Genomic DNA, 21,689 nt, shown 5'->3' with positions numbered 1-21,689 from the left:
TGGAGCAAGCATTTCTGAATTAGTTGTGGAAGATACTAGATTAAAAGGTGTGTATTAAGACAGAAGAGGAGATATAGACACTAAGAGATTATAAGGGAGAAACAAATAAAAATATGTTGATGTTATTATCAAATAATCACAGGTACCATATAATAATCACAGGTACCATAAATAAAACTGTAAATTATCATTGCCAAAATTTGGAACTACTAAATGAGTACAACATTTGTGCTTGAATCTACATAATCATGGAAAATCCTGATATAAACAAACACATTTAGGGCAAGGGTGAAGAACATCAATCTGGTTCACCAGAACTCATTGGTTGAATTACACCAAAGAGCTTACAGCCTTCTTTGACTTAGCACTTTCCCCTCTTGATGACATTTAGCAATTTTACACTGTCACAGAACAAATAGAATGGTTACTTGTTTTGCATTTAATGTAGCTAATTCTATGTATGTTTGGCATTGTACCATTTTTCTGAAGTATTCCTTGAAGAACTAAGGGTTAGGGCTTCCCTACATCCCTCAGCTGTATTTATGTGTCCAAATCAGGTAAATTTCTTGTTAAAGAGAATGCTAGTTGTACTCTAATATCTGTTCTCCAATTTTTTCCCATAATAGCAGAATATTAAGCCAGGACCCCACAGAATTAAGATTACATTTCACAGTATCTCAGAAATAACAAGTGGCCAAGTGATTAAGTTCCAGTCATTAGAATAAAAGTGGAAATGCCTCTTTGCCATCTTTTTTTTTTTTTACATTTATTTATTTTTGAAAGGCAGAGCACAAGTCGGGAAGAGGCAGAGAGAGAAGGAGACACAGAATCTGAAGTAGGCTCCAGGCTCTGAGCTGTCAGCACAAAGCCTGATGTGGGGCTTGAACTCACAAACCATGAGATCATGACCTGAGCCAAAGTCAGACGCTTAAACGACTGAGCCAGCCAGGCGCCCCCTGCCTTTGCCACCTTAAAGAATCCTATCTTGGGGCACCTGGGTGGCTCAGTTAAGCATCTGACTCTTGATTTTGGCTCAGGTCATGATCTCACCATTTGTGAATTTGAGCCCCATTTCAGATTCTGTGCTGATGGTGTGGAGCCTGCTTGGGATTCTCTCTCTCCCCTCTCTGCCCTTATCCTGCTTGCTCTCGCTCTCAAAATAAATATATAAACTTAAAAAAAAACAGAATCCTGTCTTTAGAGCACGTCTCTCCTTTTGTTCTCTTCATAACCCATCCTCTATCTTGCAGCCTGCATTGTCAATGCCACAGGAGACCATAAGGTTGAGGACTCTAGTCTAGGGTTGGTGGAGTGGAGAACTCAAAGGCCCAGGGGAAACAGAGCCACCATACAGCCCTGGACTGCATTCCTCTAGAATATCAAGTCAGAGAGAAATAAGCACATGTTTTTCCCCTAAGCCACTGCCATTTTTTTTCTGTTACTAGCAGCTGAACCTAATCCTAATTAATACACTATTCATCAACGTTTGATGAATGCACAAATACTGACTCAACTCATGTATACTCAATCAAAAAAAAAAAGAATCTAAAGAAAAATAACAAACCGACAAGCAGAGTTCCATGAGGTTCTTGTATTAATATATTAAGCAGGCATCCCCAAATATATCCATTGAAGCCCTGAAACTAGAGTTCCTTTTCATCAAAATAAATAAATAGCCTTTCCAAAAATAATGTATATATAACATGGTATTTTTTAAGAAACAGTTTTCTTCCTCCAAACACTCTCACCCCTTACCCAGGAGAAATACTATTAACTTCACAATAAACCTTTTAAGTGGATGATAACAAGAAGCTTGAAGGTACCATCCACTGAAAATGAGTTAGCCATCCTAGATTTCTAGGCTCCCCAAAGAGATCAGGACTCTCTTTTCCTGGTAATATAGGTGTGCACTTTAAGATGATTTTTGCACCAAACTTAGTATTTTCATGTAGTATTAGGAGTGGCCAGAATCCCATTAACTCTGCCTCTTATGGAAATTGCTGTGACCCTTATTTCCAGCATTCGGACCAACTGTCAATTGTCTTTGCATGTGAAAAATGGTGGTGGTCTCTTTGTATGCAGGCAGGCTGCATTTCAAAATGGACAGCCAGGTGAGAACACTTTACAGAAAGGACCAGAATTCCTCTCCAGAGTCCCTTCCTTTCTTTCTTCTATTGCCTGGAAAACGCCAGGAAAGTGTAAAATTATTGGCGACCAATTGAAAAAGAAAAGGAAATCAAAGAAACATTTATTCCCTGAGATGCAGCCCTATTTCTTTCACCTTTACATAAGAGTACAACGGTTTCTGTCAGGTCTGGTTTTTGTGGAGGGGATGGGGTAAAGAAAAGCCCATATACAAGATGGAAAACATGTTTCTGAGCACCAGCAGAAATGTTCTTGGTTTCAAATGTCATATGAATACAATATAAAGCAGGGCCATACACTTTTCTCGAATTCTGTTAATGTTATTGACTTTAAAACCTGGGTTCTTTAGAAATAAAATCAAATACAAAAGACATAAATGGCAGTACTTTATGCCACAACAATGAAGGATTCATAATTTTCCACTACAAGGCTATCATCATTTCAATTCCAATCCACCTGGACACACAACTAAGTATTGGTAGCCATCGGGACTGCAGTCACTGGAACAGGCATCCGTAAGAGGATCAAGATGCTTAGTGAGTCCATTTCAGAACACTAGCCTAATGAAGCTAAGATATTTATGCTCCAGTTCCCACAAATACCCCTTAGTTGATCTGTAACTATTGCTCTCCACCAACTGCTTAATTTCAGCTGAGATTCGATATTGGCTACAATGGGAACTGAGTGAGCATGTGTGGACGATTCAGGGCAAAGACATTCCCAATGTTAGAAAGATAATCACAACACGTGCACTGCTAATCAGAGCTAACTATGTCATCTTCGTTTACACAGGAGTCAGAGACAACTATTATTAGTCAGACGACTTTGCTATCTGAGCAGTTTGGTCCTGACTCAACCTCAACAGAAGAGATGAGGACTCTTCCACTGGCAACACGCTCTTTTTCCAAGAGATTATTTTACTCCATGGGTTAGAAATAGCAGAGTGATAGGGGTAGAAGGAAGAGAGGAAATGACTCTTGTAATGTGGCATAGGTTAGATGTGGGCAGTAGAGTTCAAGACTGATACTCTGCTTTTTCCAGCATGCCTCACCAACCCTGGTATGTTTCCCTTCTCCCTCTTGACAATGTTGGATATTAATCTTAGTTAGGATCTCCAAAGAGGAACAGGGTGAAACACATATTTAATAAGAAATTTGAGAAATGGCTGTGTGACTTCCCTTTATTCCTGCTTTTCCCCCTCACCACTGGGGCTTAAAACTGTGCTGAAGAACATGTGAAGTGGCCAGAGTTCTGTCACTTCCACTACTAGTGTCCCTATGTAGTCAGACAATCCCTGTCCCTACCCAGTTTGCATACAGGGAAATGTTAACATTCTCATAATTAACCCCCCCCCCCTGCAATCCTCAGGGCACGTTACACTATATCATCCATTTAACTTTATTGTGATTGATCTGTGTCAACTTTAACTATACTCACAAGGAAGTCAATAAATAAAGATCAATAGTTTTTTATTTCTTCAGATTTTTTATTAGAAGGAATAGATGGGTTAAATAACACCAGCAACAGCAGTGGCACAGAACCTCCCTCAGTGCTTTCCTTGGTAAAAACTATATCAAAACAAATCAGATTTAAATTCACAAATGGGATTGCGTCATCATCTGATCTGTCGTTAAGTTGCCTTCAGCAGTTTTAAATGCAAATATTGAAACAAACAGGGCTTGCATGTATCTGTCCTCTCTGAGATGAATTCTTTTCACAATATGCCCATTCAACCTCTTATTCTTAAAATCTCTAGCTTTTGCAGTTCTGGTTTAATGTATTAATGACGTGTCAAGACTGAGTGGTACTCTATGGATGAAGAAGGCTCAGGTTCAGATGGACAAATGAGTAATTCCTTGTTCAAATAAGGGAGGAGAAGCCTGTACCATGCTTTGTGTGTATTCAAATGGACACACATCTGGGGATGATCAGTTATGTATAGACACCATCCAGAGCTATAACAGGACCCAAGAGGGCTCTACCTTGTCAGGTGTTAACAGTTTAGTTGCCAGATCTTAATTAAGTATGGGAGGATTAGGGTGAGAAGAAAGGGGCTGGTAGAGAGGAAAACGGATTCTAAGAGAAGGATTAGGGCTACCAGGGTGATGGCAAGAGAGCATTTATAGGATATGGATCATAAACAATCTAAGTTCCAATAGAGAAGGATTTCACTATTTTGATAACTAGGATGACCATACACGTATGGGTCAGCTGCTGAACGTCAGCTATCCTAGAAAGAACTAAGAATAATATTCACACACACACACACACACACACACCACTGGAAGTGTGACCATCACCAATTTTCCTTACATGAGAAAAATAAGGCTTTCAAAATCTGTGACACCTGTAAAAAAGAATGGGCGGTCAAAGCCTTTTTAGCAATTTCCTACTATTTTAGAGTGTTCCCATATAGGAAATAATTATTTCTACTATTATACATGTGTTAGCTCATTCTAATTTCAAAATAAAAGCATATAAATAAATTGAGGGAAGTCTATACACAAATTTCTCTAAAGTCAGAATCGCATACAACTATCTCCCTATTGTACACTGCCACCCAGGTGTCCTGATAATGCCTAACACGGATTGTGTCTAAACTATGGTCTCCTCCTGCTACTTGTTAAAGAAAGGAATCCTCATTCTCCCAGTAACTCAGTTGTGAAATATACTCATTATTTTTTAATGCTTCCTCTGCTTTGTTCCCTACTCACTGAGTATATTGTGATAGCTCTTTCACTGATCCCCTTAATTCAATTTGGTAAAAAAAAAATTAAGTATAGATATGAAAAATACTAAGGAAGAGACAGATCATCTATCTTCAAAATATTACTATTTAGTATGGGCAATAAGCAGGTATATAAAGAACTGTATATAATACAATATACATTATACAGAAGTACCACAAGACAGACATGGATAAAACACGATGACGGTTCAAGAGTGGAGGGGAACACAGTTGAAGGTCTCAGGGAGACCAAGGAAGAATGTAGGCTTGAAGAACAAGGGAAATTTTGTCAGAAAGAGGAAAGTGGTGGAAAGGAAGAAAAAGCCAAATCCAAACAGTCTTGAGTAAAGCTTAAGGAATTGTACACACTGTATGTTAGCCAATTCACAATAAATTATATTTTAAAAAAAGAAAAGACAAATGTGGTTTTAGAAACAATGCAATGACTTTGGCTAAAGTAAGGGTTTCTATAGATGTACTATCTATTAGGACAGTAATGAAGGAAAATACTCAAATGTTAAATTGAATTCATATTATAGAGGCTCTTGAATGCCAGGCTGAGACATTCTGTACATAATTGAGAGGGTAAGAAAGTACCTAAAAGTTCACTCAAGGTCAGTGCATGGTGCTACTATTGACATAGGGTATTACATATTGTTGGTGGAAAATGGATTGCTAAGCTTTTTGAGAAAATGCTCTGTCAATATTTATTAAAAATAAACAGACTCTTAGGGTACCTAGGTGGCTCAGTTGGCTAAGCATCTGACTTGATTTCACTCTGGTCATGATCTCACGGTTTGTGAGTTTGAGCCCCACGTTGGGCTCTGCACTGACAGCATGGAGTCTGCTTGGGATTCTCTCCCCCTCTCTCTCTGCCCCTCCCCTGCCTGCTTGCGCAAGTGTGCACACGTGCTCTCTCTCTTTCAAAAATAAGTAAATAAACATAAAAAAGATAAACAGACTCTTTAACTCAGAAACTGTTCTTCTGGTAATCTTCCCTGTGAAAACATCAGTCCACACAGATACATATAATACAGACACATTTTTTGGACAATTGGTTTAAACTGCTAAAAAAATTTAAAGCAGATATAACATGAATGCCCATCATGGGACAAATAACTGAATGACATAATGACATAGAATCCCATTAATAATAGCTAGGTCCTATTGACCTGAAAGGTGTCCATGATATAAAGTTACGGGGCACATTTAGTATATATATATGAAATAATATATCACACACACATATCATACATATCACACAGACATACATACATATCCTATTGATATAAAATAAAAAATTAAAAAAATCAATATGATTAAATGTGTATATATAGATTTAATATATATATACACTATATATATATTGTGTATATATAGTACACAATATATATTGTGAAAAGTGACCCATAAAACTATTAAAAAAAAAGGCATGTTTATCACAGATCCTGCAATTCTCCTTATTACAGGAAATTTTTGGAAAAAGTTAACTGTTTAGCTTACAAGGCAGTATTCAATAAAGTCAGCAGTAAATAATATTCAGTATGTATATTATTAGGAAAAAAAGGAAAGTCAGATTGCAAAATAGTATGCCCAGTGTAAGCCCATCTGTATATATACCCCCATTTATATACAACATAGTCTGAATGGGAATATGCTGATATTAAAGATATATATATATGTATGCATTTTTGATTGTTTACTTCCATTGCTTTTGTTTTTGTTTTCTCTTATTCATTAGATATATTTATTGGAGGACCTACAGGCTGACAAACACTGTCCTAAGCTCTCCTTTCTTGTTTTCAGTTCCTGTTTGAGTTCAAGTCTGCTAAGTGGTATGCCACCTGAGGGAAATGGCTTTGTTTTCTCATATTCATATTGATCATTGTGGAAGATATATTTTTTAAATGTGATAAGAAATCAATAAATATCCACTGATTACCTGAATAAATATATGAATGAACATAAGCAACTTGCTTAAGGCTACTCAGCTAATATATAGCAAAGCTTGGATTATAGACGCCTTTACTTCCTCTTTCACTTTCCTCTTGATGGATATAGTTTGAACCTTTCTAGTGAGCCTACAGTAGAAATTTAACAGAGGAACTTGTCCAGTATTTTACAGAGAAGACTTTCCATAAGGCTATATAACCCAAAAAATTCTGAGAGGATTATTGGCAAGCCTTGTCCCCTCAAAAGTGAGCACAGGTGTGGAGGAAATTAAAATCAAATGTCTATAACTAAAATGTCAGGATAATCATTTACCAAGGTATTATGTGTTCTGAGTAACGTGAATCTTCTTTTCTGTTGTTGACTGCCTCTCTCATCCTGACTTTTTAGTTCCCACATATAAATGAAACATCTTCCTGAAAGAGCTTGGATCTATTTGCCAATGGGTTTATGATTCATGTTTATATAGGTCGTAAATCCTTTTCAGGAATTACAAATATACCTTGCTTTGCTTTTCCTAAGCTGTTTGTTTTTGCTATTACTTTACATATTGTTCTGTGTGTCCAAGATACCAGAGACCTGAGCATTCGGCTCAGCAAATGTCCCCTCTACCTTTTCTATATTAATGTTGAATACCAGGGTTCATAAATTGTAACAAAACCAACATTCCAGTCCATGTGGGTTTTCTAACCAACTATGAGTCAACTACTTAACGCTTAACAAATATCCAAGGACTTACTTGCATAGAGTGAACTATAACCTATTTAAGGATGGGATTTCTAGATACCTAAATTAGGAAAAACCAAAATTTTCCTAATTTGCTACCTATTTAACAGAGTGATTGGACAGTCAAATGAATAATAGAGATGGGAGTGTTTTGTAAAGTTTCAAGTACTGTGCACATACAATGAAGTATTAATTTGACTAGCATTCTTTGTTTCGGTCTGTATCTCCATAGCAGACAATTGATGAAAGTTAACAAATACCAGCATCTTTGGGACGTGAGTTAATTTAAATGGAGTTCAAATGATAACAGACATATAATATGAATGTCCCAAGCCCTCCCATCTTCTAGGTACACAGTCTCCTTTAAATGTCCTGATGAAATGACCCAGGCTCAGCCCAGTCCCACACATGGGAAATGTAGTACAGTCCCTAACACATTTGAGAGTTTCCAGGAAGGGAAGGATGTCCTACTTTCCTGGTCACTCCCACTTATTTCTTTCTACTTATGGCCCTGCCTCCCCAGACTGCCCCTCTTTCCTTGGTCACTTTACCCATGTGCATCATCTCCTCTGTCCTCTTTGCTTCCCCAAAGTACCACCAGTACAAAGCTATTGCATGTGACTAACTTTAATTTTTACTTTGGGTAGAATAGAAGAGATCATGACACAACACCAAATAGGAACAACCTAAAATTGCAAAGCAAATACCATTAATGTTAAAGTCCCTTGGTCATCCTTGTTCCAGGGAATTTCTCGCCCATCATTTCTTTCCTTAAACACCCAGGCAAAGGTCCTCTGCCCATCTCTTTTATCGACTGTCACTATAAAACTCAAATTTTATGTTTTTCAATTATGCAAAACTAAATGAGTATTTCTCTCACTTCTTTTCCATAATAGATCCAAAGGATTTTGTCTTTCTGAAGAAAGAGGGCTCCTGAAGGTATTTTCCTACCCAAAAGTGTCATCTACCCCTAAATCACACCATTTCAGCAAGAGAAAGGGTTTTTTTTGGTTTTAATTTTGTTTTTTGGTCTTAATGTTCTTATTGTTCTTAATAATTCTTATTAATTAATGTTCAAATTCTTAGGCAGGGTGGTATTGGCAGTGTGGTGTCAAAGGATTTTCATTAAATGCACCTTGTCTTTCCTCAAAGGGTTGTTTGCGAAGCTTTCAGAGCTTCGGTAAATCTTGTCCTTTGTAAAGAGATTCAGCATGAAGGTAACGGGTGGGAGAGGTATAAGCCTTTAGTGTAGGCACCTAAAACTTCCTAAAATTACATCAAGGCATCACAATACCTGAGGCTGCTCTTAGAACCAACCTCTTCAAGGCGATGTCCACTTGCCAAGATTCTATGGGTAACGGTCTAAAGTTATGTGGTTCTACAGATGGAATATTCAATGATGTAATGAAACCACCGGCCCAGCACAAGTGACTGTGCTTAAAAGTAGCAAAGAGTGTCATTTTAATATCCATTGATTTACTCATAATAACAGTTGCAATTTTTGAGTGCTCGCCATAGACTTTGGACATGTTCTGCACATAGTCTCTCTGATCCTAAAAGCTGTGCAAAGTACGTATTACATATTATCCTTCCCTTTGTTAGATGTCTGATGTTTCCCACGGCCATTGAACTGGAAAGTGGTGTGCCTTCAAAGTTCAGCCTCTCCGCTTCCATTCTGCTCTCCATGTGTTCCTGAGCTGGCAATAGACTGACCACCCATGCCTGTGTTCCCTTCAACTCTGGGTCCTGTTGCTCAAAACAGCTCTAAGTGGAAGGGCCCAAGAAGGTATGACTATCCTTCCTGACATCCACCTTAAAGGTCGACTGCATCCCACTTTTCTTTAAAACCATTTATGAATCTGTCATTCATAAATTTGTCCAAACCCTTTTAAAATCCATTTATATTTCCTTCCAGTATCACCTTTTAGGATAATGAGGTCCCTTGTTTTATTACCCACTGTGTGAATTAGTGTTATCTTTCAGTTGTCCTTAATTGACCTTCATCAAGCTTCAGAGGGCATCACCTCCTCATTTGCCCCAGGCTAATGGACCCTTAACTATCCTCACATCGTCCATCTAAGATGACAGAACATTTAGAAGAACGCGATTACACCCAGGAATGACACCATTCCTCGGTAACCAAATGGTAAATGTTGGGTGGTATTGGGATTGTCAAAGATGCTTCCTTCCACCTGAAATAAGGTACACAGTGTCTTAGGAGGCTGCTGACCAAGCAGCAATGCCCTCAGTGGTCCTGCACTAGCACGTCTCCTAAACCAACCAGTTTCGGAGGTTTTCCACATGAATCTCAGCAAACCCTAAACTTTTTGGCATCAGATTAAATAAAACTCAGGTAAGGGATAGGGGTTCAGACAACTACTGAGAGTAAAACAGGATCATGATCGTAAAGGCATTCAGTTGTAGAAAACCATGAGAATGGATTCAGACACAGGGAAAGGTGACAGTCCATCCCTGGAAACAGGGCATAGCAGACACGTGACTAGGAGGAGCCTCCTCACTGGAAATAGAGCACAAAGTCAAGCAAAACTGATTTCTAGGCAAGTAAGTTTCCTTAGACTCATGAGAAAATATGTATTTTGGTGTGATGAAAATGTTCTGAGATTGCAGGGAAAGAGAGCGGCAATCTTCTCATTTTATATGTACTGAATTTATTGAGAAGTTGGTACTCATTGCCATGAAAACATGAAACAATATGACTCTTTTCTAGCACCGCCTCCCACTCTACCATGTTAATCCTTACCTCCCCCGATGAATGGTTCTCTTCATACCTTGCTGTTTCATAAACCCCCAGTCTCTTTCAGGATAGATTTGTCTCATTTAAGAGTCACTCCGATTCATTTAAAAACCATAATCTCAAATATGACTTAAAGTTCTCTCCCCAGCCAAGCCTAGAGCCATCTGTGACCTCGAAGGGCTTGGAGTAAGGATAAGGACACTGAGGTCGCGCTATCTTCTCGTTGCACAGCATCTTTTCTCCAGGACCACTGCACGCTGGCAAGCTGGCTGAACGCTGCATAATTCCAGTGATGTCACTCAACAAAGGCTACAAGGCAGACAGTACCCTCACCACCAAAGCTATCCCAACAAAGAGCCCTGTTACTTTAGTGACATTCCTGAAAGTTAAGCAGCACACAACATGTACATTCATGGCTCATGGCCAACTTGCCAGCTCTTCCAGTTTTTTTTAGAATAGGAGAGGAAAGAGAAGCTACTAGACCAGTATCATCTTAATTGGTTAGGAGAGACTCCAGCCAATTGCCCTGCTTTTCTGGCCTTCTCTGTCTTCTCAGTGAGGAGAAACCATGTGTGTACCTCCCTCCTCTTCTCCCTCTCCTTTTCTCTCATGGGGCACTCGTGTGGGCCCTGTGGGGATGGGGGACAGGGACACATACTACGTGGCTCTCTGCCAGAGACTTAGCTCTGCCTCCACTGTTCCAAACCTTCCACCCTCATCTTTATCTTCCTCCAAGAAGTGTTCTAATCAGGAGTGGGGTCAATACACAACACTCCTATCCCTTACATCTCTACAGCACCTCCCCATACACACACCACCACCACCACTACCGAAAAGAAAAAAAAAAAGGCTTTGAGTATAGACATTCATATTTTCAATAGATTAAAAAACATAACTTTCAATTTTCCTTGAAAATCATCAGATCATTCTTCTTACTTTTATTCAGCATTAGACACTGTGCAGTTTATCAACTTAAGATTGAAAAAAAAAAGGGAAGATTAAGTTGTATCCATTTATGTAGGTTGGTGGAAATGCATATTTTGCAAGTATCTGATCAGATGCTTGGTTTCCTTCTCTTGCTATCTATAATGACATACATAGAGCTATGCTCAAGGTTATAAATCTTTCTCACACAAACTTACTAGAAGTGACTAAAAACTAACTTAACCTGTATTAGATATAGTTCCGGATCTGCAGACACATTTAAGCTCTCTTTAAGCAACAAATTGAAGCCATCACTCTACCCAGAAGTCAGATCTGGTCATTGTCCTAACTGATTAAAATTTAGAAAAATCTGCCTAAAATAAATCATTCATGTAAATTAACCCTCAAGAGGAGCTCTCTTTGAGTCTGGGCACTATTTATATATAGAACAGTTTGCCACAGCTACCAGTGACATCCAGAAGCATTTGGGATGAACGAGTGCTGAGTCACTTTAAAACTAACAAAGTAATACAGGCAGTTATCACCCAAATACATTATTTATCACAGGGGCCTCCGGACGCCTGTGCTTACCGAGGAACCCTCCTGTGATATTGAAGGCCAAGGCATCTCCTCTCCTTAACAACAGTGTTGTATCTTTGGCAACTCGAGCAGGAACTCAGAAAATCAATACCACTTCATGAGCCAGGTCTCGGTCTTCTCCTTTTACGAGGATTCTGTCAATGCAAGGGGCCATTACTGTACTTTAAAGGCATGATATAAAATTGCTTCGACAAGATATAAGACACACCGTTTGCAAGAACCTGGTGAGAGTATTTTAGTCAAAGTTAAATAGTTTCATCACGTAATTACTTCAATTGGCAAAGCTCCAGCTGAATGTGCTCTCGGAGGGGCTGCGCCTTCTATTCTGGTTGGGGGATTGTGAGGGAGCCCTGTCGATCGGATTCAGGTTGTTCTAAACAAGGTCAAACTGTTAAAATGGAGGCAGAGCCCAGCATCAATGCCATTGGCAATGACACTGCAACAACAGGGTTGACAAGTTACTCTCCCTTTTTTTTTTTTTTTTCTCCTTTCAACTAAGTGGTCTGAAAGTAGCTTTAGTTTTATGGCTATAAAATATTTCATCCTGATTTGCAGTCTGGTAATTCATTTTCTAAGGACTGTTTAGAATTTATTCAGGGGGAAAAGGAAACTCTGTTGGTTTCTCTAACCGATTCCCATTATATGACAAAATTTAACTTTTGTATTTTATGAGGTTTTATGTGTTCCACTAAAACCATTAGCTGGTTGTCTCCTCATGATAAAATTTAATCACTTATATAATACCTTAAAAGCCAATGACAGTTTTGCATGTATTTATGTTTTCTTTCATTTAAAATATGTGGGTGTCATAAAGATAGCTCTTGTTGGGGGGAAGGAAAGGGCTGGCACTAAAAAACAGAAAATCTGTAAGTACTGAGCCATTACATATCATGCAATAAGAATGAGCCACTGTAGCCTGCAAACTGCGTGAAATTTGAGAAGTGGATGCTAATCCATGACCACCATTCATATTTCAATGATCACCTGACTGCGCCCAAGCTCCACATTTAGCATGATTCCCATATAAAGCTCCTTGACTGCTATGAGATTTTGGCAATTTAGCAAAAATTTTAATAATAACAATGAGAAATAGACTCAAAGGACATGCATGTACACCTTGCAAAAGTGTCGCACAGAAACTAATTACATTAGCCTGCCCTTCATAATCAGAGATGCTCTCACAATTCCACTTCCAAGTTAACACTTCCCAAATTTGGGTGGTTAATAAGGACTAGAAGAAAAAGTGGTTTTCTCTCCCCCTCATCCCACCTCCACCTACAGAGTTCCAATTACAGCATCACTTAATCACCACACATATTTATTTTAGAGTTATTCAAATGCATTATGAATTTATATGTCTATTATTAGATTTATTGGTGCTAATGATTTGGATTTAAATAGCACTTTCTTCCCGAGGCTATAACAGTTTTTCCTGAATGACCTAATTCATTCTCTCTGCTGCCTCAAGTGGGAAGTCGAAAAGGGGCAAAGGTCAGTCAACTCATTTGGCTCAGGACAATCTTAACCCACAGATCGGAAAGAATTAACTTCGGCCCCATATATTCTGATAGTAGCGATCAAGGAATTGGCTAGGTTTTTAACTGCAGGAGTACAGGCACCACAAAAATATTGCTCATCATGCTATCTCCAGCAACTAGAGTAGTTTCAGACCCAAGAAATACTTGTTAAATAAGTGACTGGGTGAAGAGATGGATCCAGTGGACAACCAATCATTCACTGAGAATTTCCGATAGCAATCTGCAAACTCTCAAAGCTAGGGGAAGTAAAAGCTGGGGCGTTTGGCGGACCGTTCCCCTGGATTCCAAGTTGTCTATGATCCTTTTTCACAAGACACAAATGGCGCTACTGGGGTGATGCACATGTGTGGATGTGTGTCTGTCACCACAGGGACAGTTTCAGGGGAGTAGGAATCGTCACCAGCTCCCTTCCAAAACCTTTCCTACCCTTAAAGGAATGAGTGAATTTCCCTGTCAGGAAACAGAACTTTGCTTTCCATGACGAAACAGAAGGCCTGAGATGAAAATGTTTCTAAGAAATTGTATCAGAGTAGGCTATGCTGTGGGGAGATGCAGACTTACAGTACAGCTAATAAGCCCTAAATATCAGGGCCTCTCATCTATACAGACTCCCACCAAGGCCCTAGAAGGATCCTAGCAAATGAGTCTTCACGGTCATATGTTTTGTCAAATTTACCAAAGTAAGTTATTTTCGTGTTCTGTTGTAAAAACACCTATCAAATTGTATAAGTTTCACAGCCCATAAATTCCAGATATCCCCCTGGCTGTGGTGACAAACTTATTCTAAAATCTCAGTAGTGCAATATGACCAGGCTTCATTTTAGACTCTTGCTTCATCTCGCACACAAGTCACCAGGTAGCTCTGATCCATATGGACATTTGGGGATCTGGCTGAGGAAGGTTCTCACCATCTCCTAACACTGCTATCTCAACATGGGCCTACCAGGATTGCATCAGCAGGGGGAAAAATGGAAAACCTACACCACTTTGAAGTATTTTTTTTTAATTTTTTAAACGTTTATTCATATTTTGAGGGACAGAGCATGAGTGGGGGAGGGGCAGAGGGCTAGACACAGAATCCGAAGCAGGCTCCAGGCTCTGAACTGACAGCACAGAGCCCGACGCAGGGCTCGAACTCATGGACTGTGAGATCATGACCTGAGCTGAAGTCGGATGCCCAACCGACTGAGCCAACCAGGTGCCCCTAAAGTATTTAATCAGAAATTATACTTACTCACTTATCTTCATAACCCATTGGCCTGAACTAGTATGTGCATCAAACTTAGTGCTAAGGGAAGCTGGGAAGAGTTCCCGTGTGCCCAGAAAGGAGAGGATAATCAAATGTGGGGGCACTATTAATCTCTATCCCCAAAAGTAACCCTCTGATTTTGTTTTACACCAAAGTTTACTTAATGAAATATGTAAGGTGCAAGAGCATTAAGGCATTCAGTTCCCAGATGAACACAGGGGAAGGAAAAGTAAGATAAAAACAGAGAGGGACACAAACTATAAGAGACTGTTAAATACAGAGAACAAACTGAGGGTTGCTGGTGGGGGGATGGGTGGCAGTGGGCTAAATGGGTGATGGGCATTTAGGAGGGTACTTGTGATGAGCACTGTTATATGTAAATGGTGAATCACTAAATTCTATTCCTTAAATCATTATTATACTATATGTTAACTAATTTGAATTTGAAAGAAAGAAAAAAGAAAGAAAGAGAAAGCAAGCCAATCTCAGAAAAAAATATGTTATGATTTCAAACACTCTAAAACTTATCTGGAGAGATTCAGTAATAAGAGGCAAGACTAGTTCCTGGTGTTACTAGGACTCATCCACTGCTGAGAAGGATTCCAAGGTGTTTGGATATATTAGTCCCACACCAAACACCCATGTATCTTGCGATGAAATAGTTCAAAATTCCTCAATGTTTTTCCCTTTTCTGAAGAACCACAAACAAACTCATTAGCAGTTCAGGTCCTCTAAAACCCAATTTCTGTTTACTTTCCTGCCTCTTCTTCCCACTCCACTTCCCAAAACCACAGCCACACTGAACAACTCATCATACTCTGAGTAGTACACGATTCTACCTGCCTTTTGATTGCACACACTATCCTCTACATTAAATGTTCTCTCTTCTTTCCCTTATGCATCTGATGAGCTTATTCTTCAAGATGAAGTTCAAACACCATCTCCCATTGGAAGCAAGCCTTCCTTAACAGTCCTAGCTAAGAGATGCAAGTTCTGCCATTTAGTTCTATTTCTCTTTGTTTTTATTTCGGCTACATCATCTATCTTCTTGTTTAAAGACACAATATCTTTCCAGTTAGACTATCAACCTCATCCATGAGGGAGACCAGAGCTTCACCCCAGCACTCAGTTTAGTCCCTGGAAGATGGTTAGAATTTAATAAATTATTGTTGCATGACTAAGTGAATGAATGACTAGGGAGGGAGCATAGTGACTACAGGGAATCTTAGAATTTTCAAATGAGGCTGATAAAGATGATTCCAAAACTGGAAAGGGAGCAAGAAGGACCCTTGTTCTGCTAGGGCGGATACTGCTCACTCAGGGACATGTGTCCAAATGTCCATGCTGGACCAAGCACTGTAATTTTCAAAGTGCTATTTAGTGCAGGTTTCTCCATAATTGGGATGAAGTGAGAAAATTCCATGCTCACTGGCCCTAAAAGCCCCCTTTCCACCTGGGTCATGCAATGGTCCAAGCTTTGTGGTTTTTTTTTTTTAATTTTTTAATGTTTTTTATTTGGGAGAGAGAGAGAGAGAGAGACAGAAACAGACAGCAAGCAGGAGAGGGGCAGAGAGAGAGGGAGACACAGAATCAGAAGCAGGTTCCAGGCTCTGAGCTGTCAGCACAGAGCCCAACTCGGGGCTCAAACTCACAAGCCATAAAATCATGACCTGAGCTGAAGTCGGCTGCTTAACTGACTGAGCCACCCAGGTGTCCCAATGGTCCAAACTTTAAAAGATGTAGGAATTGCTTTTGCCCAGAGGGACCCAAGCAGAGAGGGGATATACTTTCTAAAACCGCAGTTATTGACCTTCCTCTGTAGAAATCTGCAAATGTCAATGCAATGAGTGTTTCTAAGGAGAAACCTACTATTTAAAAACAGATGTTTAAAATATAGGACCTTGAGAGCTGTCCTCTCTACAGACACATTTGCTAACAATTCTGAGAAGCACAGAATATAAACATGTATCATTTCCCTTGTTTCCTCTCCAAGACTAAAGAAAGGATATTGAATGAGTCTTTGCCTTAGCTTATCCGACTTAAGACTGAAGAGTGAATTTCTAAAATCAGGAAGAATTCTAGGACACAAGAATGTTAAATGGCACCATGACACTGTGTGAGAGTGATACTGCCACAGGTTTCTGCAGTGCCTCTGATTCTGCAAACCTCCTCCTCCTCATTCTCATTAGATCCTGAACTAATCCTGGCAGGTTCCAAGAGCTGGTTGGATTAGACTCATTTGGCAGGCAGGGGAAATCCACCACCAGAAAAGTTGTGATGTTCCTAAATATTGGTAAAAATGGAGGAGTTCTCCCAAAGGTAGAGGAGAAAGAAATAACTAGATGGTTAATTTTGTTTTGAGGGAATCCCATCAATGGAACTATTACCAAGTTACCACTCTGTGTGCATGGATGATGTGAATGAGGCTTTACTCATCTGAGGGTGTATCTCCGAATTACTTATTCATCCAACAAACAACTTTGAGTATGACTCACATTTTAGCATTGTGCTAGGGATGGGACATACAGAAATAAGTAATAGCCCGCTTTGAGTGAGCCTAGAGAAACAGCCAATTAGATTAGATTAGAAAATGACGGGGAAGGTCAGTGATGCTGAGGTGCCAGAGAATCATGGAAACACAAAGTGTCAACTGTGCATCTTGAGGGAGGCAGGGAAGGCCTCCTGGAGGAAGGAGCACTTGAATGGAGGATGTAGAGAAAGTAACCATGTGAACAGGAAAAAAAAACAAAGCAAAACAAAAAAAAACACATGCTTTCTAGGCAAAAGAGACCCATAAACAAAAGCACAGCACAAGAAATAAAGTATCTATGCAAAAAGTATGTGTGCAACACAAATCATCTGGGTAGGTAGACTACAAAGGTAGGAAACGTAGAAAGATGATGGACATAAAGAAATCCTGCGGTCCACTTGTTCCCCCAGGAAATAAAAGTTTCCTCAGGGGCCAGTGGGAGGACTGATGACTGGCTTGGTTGGGAACAAACATTTAGACATCTGTGAAACTGACCCTTCTCCTCCAACCCGTAACAGTGTCAAAACCAGATTTTATGCACTGCAGCAAAGGCCTCAGGCCCAGCATGGAAGGCCATGGCAAGAAATTGCTGCTACAAGTTAGGAAGAGTTCTCTTTTCTTGTCTGAGTGCACTTTGGCAGAGGGAGATGCCCATTCTAGGGGCTGCCTCTCACTGGGACTGAGAAAGGGAGATTTCCTCGCTCCTATGGCAAAATGTAATTCACAGTTTTTTTGTTTTTTTTCCGTCCCATAAGAAGAGAGAACCATTAAGATGCAAATGCCTTCTGAAGAGGAAACAAGTGAATAAGGGGTAAATGACTAATAGCAGAGCCATTTCTGTTCTGAGAACAGACTTTGCAAAAGAAAGGGAGGGGCAGGTGCAAAAGGACCTTGACAGAGAGGGAATGGGTGGCTGTTCTATTGCCCAGATGTGATCACATCCACACCTCACACCTAGGTCATGTTTGAGAACAGAATTAGGAGGAATACCTTAGGGCAGGAGTCAGACAACTTTTTCTGTGAAGGGTGAGGTAATACACCTTTTAGGCTTTACTCACCTCTGCTATTGTAGCTTGAAAGCAATCATAGACAATATGTAAATGAGGAGCATGGCTGTGTTCCAATAAAACCCTTATTTACAAAAATAGTGGGCAACCAGGTGCCCACAGGCATAGTTTGCTAACCTCTGTCTTAGAGAAACAGTTCTCCAGTTGTGGTCTCTGGACCTGCGCGCATCGGCATCACCAGGGAATTTATTAGAAATGTAAATTTTCAGCCTCACCCCAGACCTTCTGAATCAGAAACTCAGGGTCTAGAGTCTAGCAGTCTATGTTTTATTGACAGTGCAAGAATCAACCTCAGTCGAAACGACAGCTCTTGAAGTTAGTAGTTTGTTAAAGACAAGGTGTGCAACCACACCAAGGGCATTCCTGATCAGAAGGAAATCTTTGTTGTTGAAGAGTGTTGTTTGGGCTAAATAGAAAGTAAGGTGTGAGAGCATGTATTGTAAAAGCCAGAAGATCCTCTGCAAGCATCCTCATTCATCTCACAGGCAATTTTTGTAACCCATCAGCTAAAACCAATATGGCAGCAATACATCCTGCCTGGGTTTGAATTGATCATAGAAAGAATTCCAGAAAACACTAAGAGCAGCTCTGGTTAAGGAGAAATTTGTAGATGACAGGCTTGGTTTCCTTAATGGAAAACCAACATGGCTTTCTTCAGCAAATGGTGAACTAAGTATTAAAAAGGCATTAAGCTGCCTCCTTTGTGATGTCAAGTATGCATTCAAATTCAAGACAGCATTTAAAATATTAAAACATCTAGCGATTTTATTACTAGCTCATTTAAAATGGCGACCATGAAAAATTTAATTTAAGCTACCCAATAATGGCTCATGAGACACTTAAAAAATACCCACATAGATAACTGAATTTTTAAAGTAAGTTCCTTATTAACTTCTTTCCCCTCATCTATCACCATTGCTATTTTCCAGCTGTATAAACAGTCTGGAGAGTATGCCCTGAATGAATTCACCGTTCAGAAAACAACATAATTACAGCCATTCCAGCAAACCGAGTGCCAAAAAAGTTACAAATTAATTGAAGGTTAGCATTGAAAATTAACTCCTAGTCAGCTTGAAGTCATCTTTTAGGCTACTTTCTATAGAATTAAATAGAGAACACACTGCACATCAGTCTGGTTGACAGAGTTTTAAAGATCAGGTGGACAAATGGCCTTCTACCCAACTACCACTTTCCTGTGATCTGATATTGCTAATCCCAAGGGACGCCTGCCAGTGGTACCTTAGAACATGCTTATGATTTATGCACAAGGCAGAACCACTTCCTCTTCTCCTATAAATGCCCAAGCCTTAGAAAAATACCAATTTATCTTGCCCCATGCTATTTTGTTAGAAACCACTGAGAAACCACATCATCAAAAAACATTTTTCCCTTTTCTTTTTATCATTTTATTTTTTCAGACATGCTAACCATTTGCAAAAACAGTAGAAAGTGTCCCCCATGACCTTCATCCAGACTCCTCAAATGTTAACATATTTACAATATTAATTAACGTTAATAGCCACAGTTCAATGATCAAAATCATGAAATTAACATTAAAATCCAAAACCATTTCCTAGTTGACAGACATTCTTCAAATGTTACCAATTGTCTCCCTAAAGCCCTTTTACTTGTGCAGCATCTAATCCAGGATCACTAGTGTTATTTCTCATGTTTCCTTAATTTTCTTTAATCCAAGTATCAGTAAATTTAAAATCCAATAAGCATCCACAGAGTGCCTAAGCTGTGCCAAAATTGCTGGTCAACTCAGGATTCAAAGATGGTCCCGGTCTTTGAAATACTTATACTTTATTGTGAAAATCAAAACAAAATCAAAGGCTAAATGTGGAAGAATGTACTAAAAAGTATTGCTTATTTTAGAAAAAAGAAAATAAAAGAATACTTTATATTTGAGGGGAAAAAATGGATATCCTTAACAAAGACTTCGACCCAAAAAGGTTCTTGGTCTTTGCTTCCAAAAAATGATGGTTCAAGGATGAAAACAACATCCAGAGAAAATGTATGCAACTGTGAGCTGCTAGATTGTCTTTGTGGTCACTGTTTTTACTCCTTGCACCTAAACAAGGCTAGGCAAACAGAAAGACTCAGTGAAAGTCAAATAAAGTGGTGACTGCAGTCATGTCTGAATCCTACCAGAAGATTTGGAACCACAGGTTATCTCTATGTGTCAGCCTGAAAGCCCCTCTTGATGGTGGAGAAATTCATTCAAATTCCAAATTAAATAAAAGTTCAAAGGATAATTACCATCTGAGGGCCTTTTTCTTTTTGTACTGCTTTGAAACACGGTGTGTGGAAACATACCGTAAAACACTTGGCAAAAAAACAGAGATTTTAGCTCAAGGTTTTTTTGCATGAATGCCAACTGGTCTCTCCGTTTACTTCATTTCTTTAATATTAAATTTCATCTCCATGGCTCATATAAAGCTGTATTTGGCAAGTTCTAGAATCTTAAAGTTGGGAGGACATAGAGATTGTTAGTCGAGCACCTTAAGTGATTTGTAAGCTCTTTATCATATTGCATACAAGACTTGCAGCCACTCCACACTCATCTAGCCCAACTAACTTTAGGAGTATCTTGCTGATATTGCTACCAAACCCCCATACTCTCTAACATTCACCTCCTTGGTACTGATGCTAAGTAAATGTCCATGAGTCACACGGCTCTTCTAGTAGCTGCATCACAGTGTTGACACATGATGGGTTTTCAGAATCGATTGAGCACTGTGTCTTTATAAAACGTGCTACTACTGTTCCGCCTTTTTCCCCCCTCTTTTGGGTTCTATTTCATTACATTTGACCCATGGTTGCAGCCTTTGAGACCTTGTTGATCATGAAGCAAATAAGAGTTACTTCGCCTTTTTCCTGTTGTCTACCAATGAGACAAGTAAGCCATCTATACTATCATCAAAGCTATTGTTAAAAATATGGAACAAAGTCAGACTATTGGCAGAAGCACAAGCCTAGTTAACTCCCTAAGCGTAAACTTTGCTTCATTAAGTAGCACTCTTTGGCATGTGATTAAATAGTTACAAAAGTACTCATACTATCCTACCCATATTTTACCACCTTTGTTTGCAGATTACCAAATGTATCGCTGAAATCCAACTTCATTAGATCTTTCCCTGGCCTATCACAAAATGAAAATGGCTTAACCTGACAAGACTTGGCAGCAAGGCATGGAATGAAACCTACGTAAATTGAGGATGTTTCACATGCTCTCAGGTGGCTGGCTTCCATCATCACCAAAGATGATTTGTTTCTTATTCAGCTGTGTTACCTACACCTGAAATGTAGTATCCATGTTCTCCAACGTAAGATAATATTCTCTCTTTCTCTCTCTCTCTCTCATTCTCTCTCTTTACTTTTAACAGAACACTCTGCATCATCATTTTCACTGGTTTCCTAGAACATTCTCTTGGCATTTTGTCTCCCCTTCTCATGCAATGTATCTTTTCAAAC

General features: G+C 39.3%; 1 long non-coding RNA gene across 4 annotated transcripts in view; it reads right to left on the bottom strand.

The window, feature by feature from the left end:
• The window catches only part of LOC106976764 (uncharacterized), a 593,570-nt gene that overhangs the window by 228,699 nt on the left and 343,182 nt on the right, over positions 1–21,689 (bottom strand). For 3 of the 4 annotated variants that reach the window (XR_008289330.1, XR_008289328.1, XR_008289329.1), the window contains one exon: positions 11,820–11,962. The exons of the other annotated variant lie outside the window; for it this stretch is intronic. This is a non-coding gene — a long non-coding RNA (uncharacterized LOC106976764). The remainder of the gene's footprint in view (positions 1–11,819; positions 11,963–21,689) is intronic. 4 annotated transcript variants of the gene reach the window in all.

The sequence above is a fragment of the Acinonyx jubatus genome, chromosome A3, assembly GCF_027475565.1.
Source record: "Acinonyx jubatus isolate Ajub_Pintada_27869175 chromosome A3, VMU_Ajub_asm_v1.0, whole genome shotgun sequence".
In the NCBI taxonomy this organism is placed as follows: Eukaryota; Metazoa; Chordata; class Mammalia; order Carnivora; family Felidae; genus Acinonyx; species Acinonyx jubatus.
The sequence above is the reverse complement of the archived record's forward strand: the minus strand, read 5'-3'. Positions and strand labels throughout refer to the sequence as shown.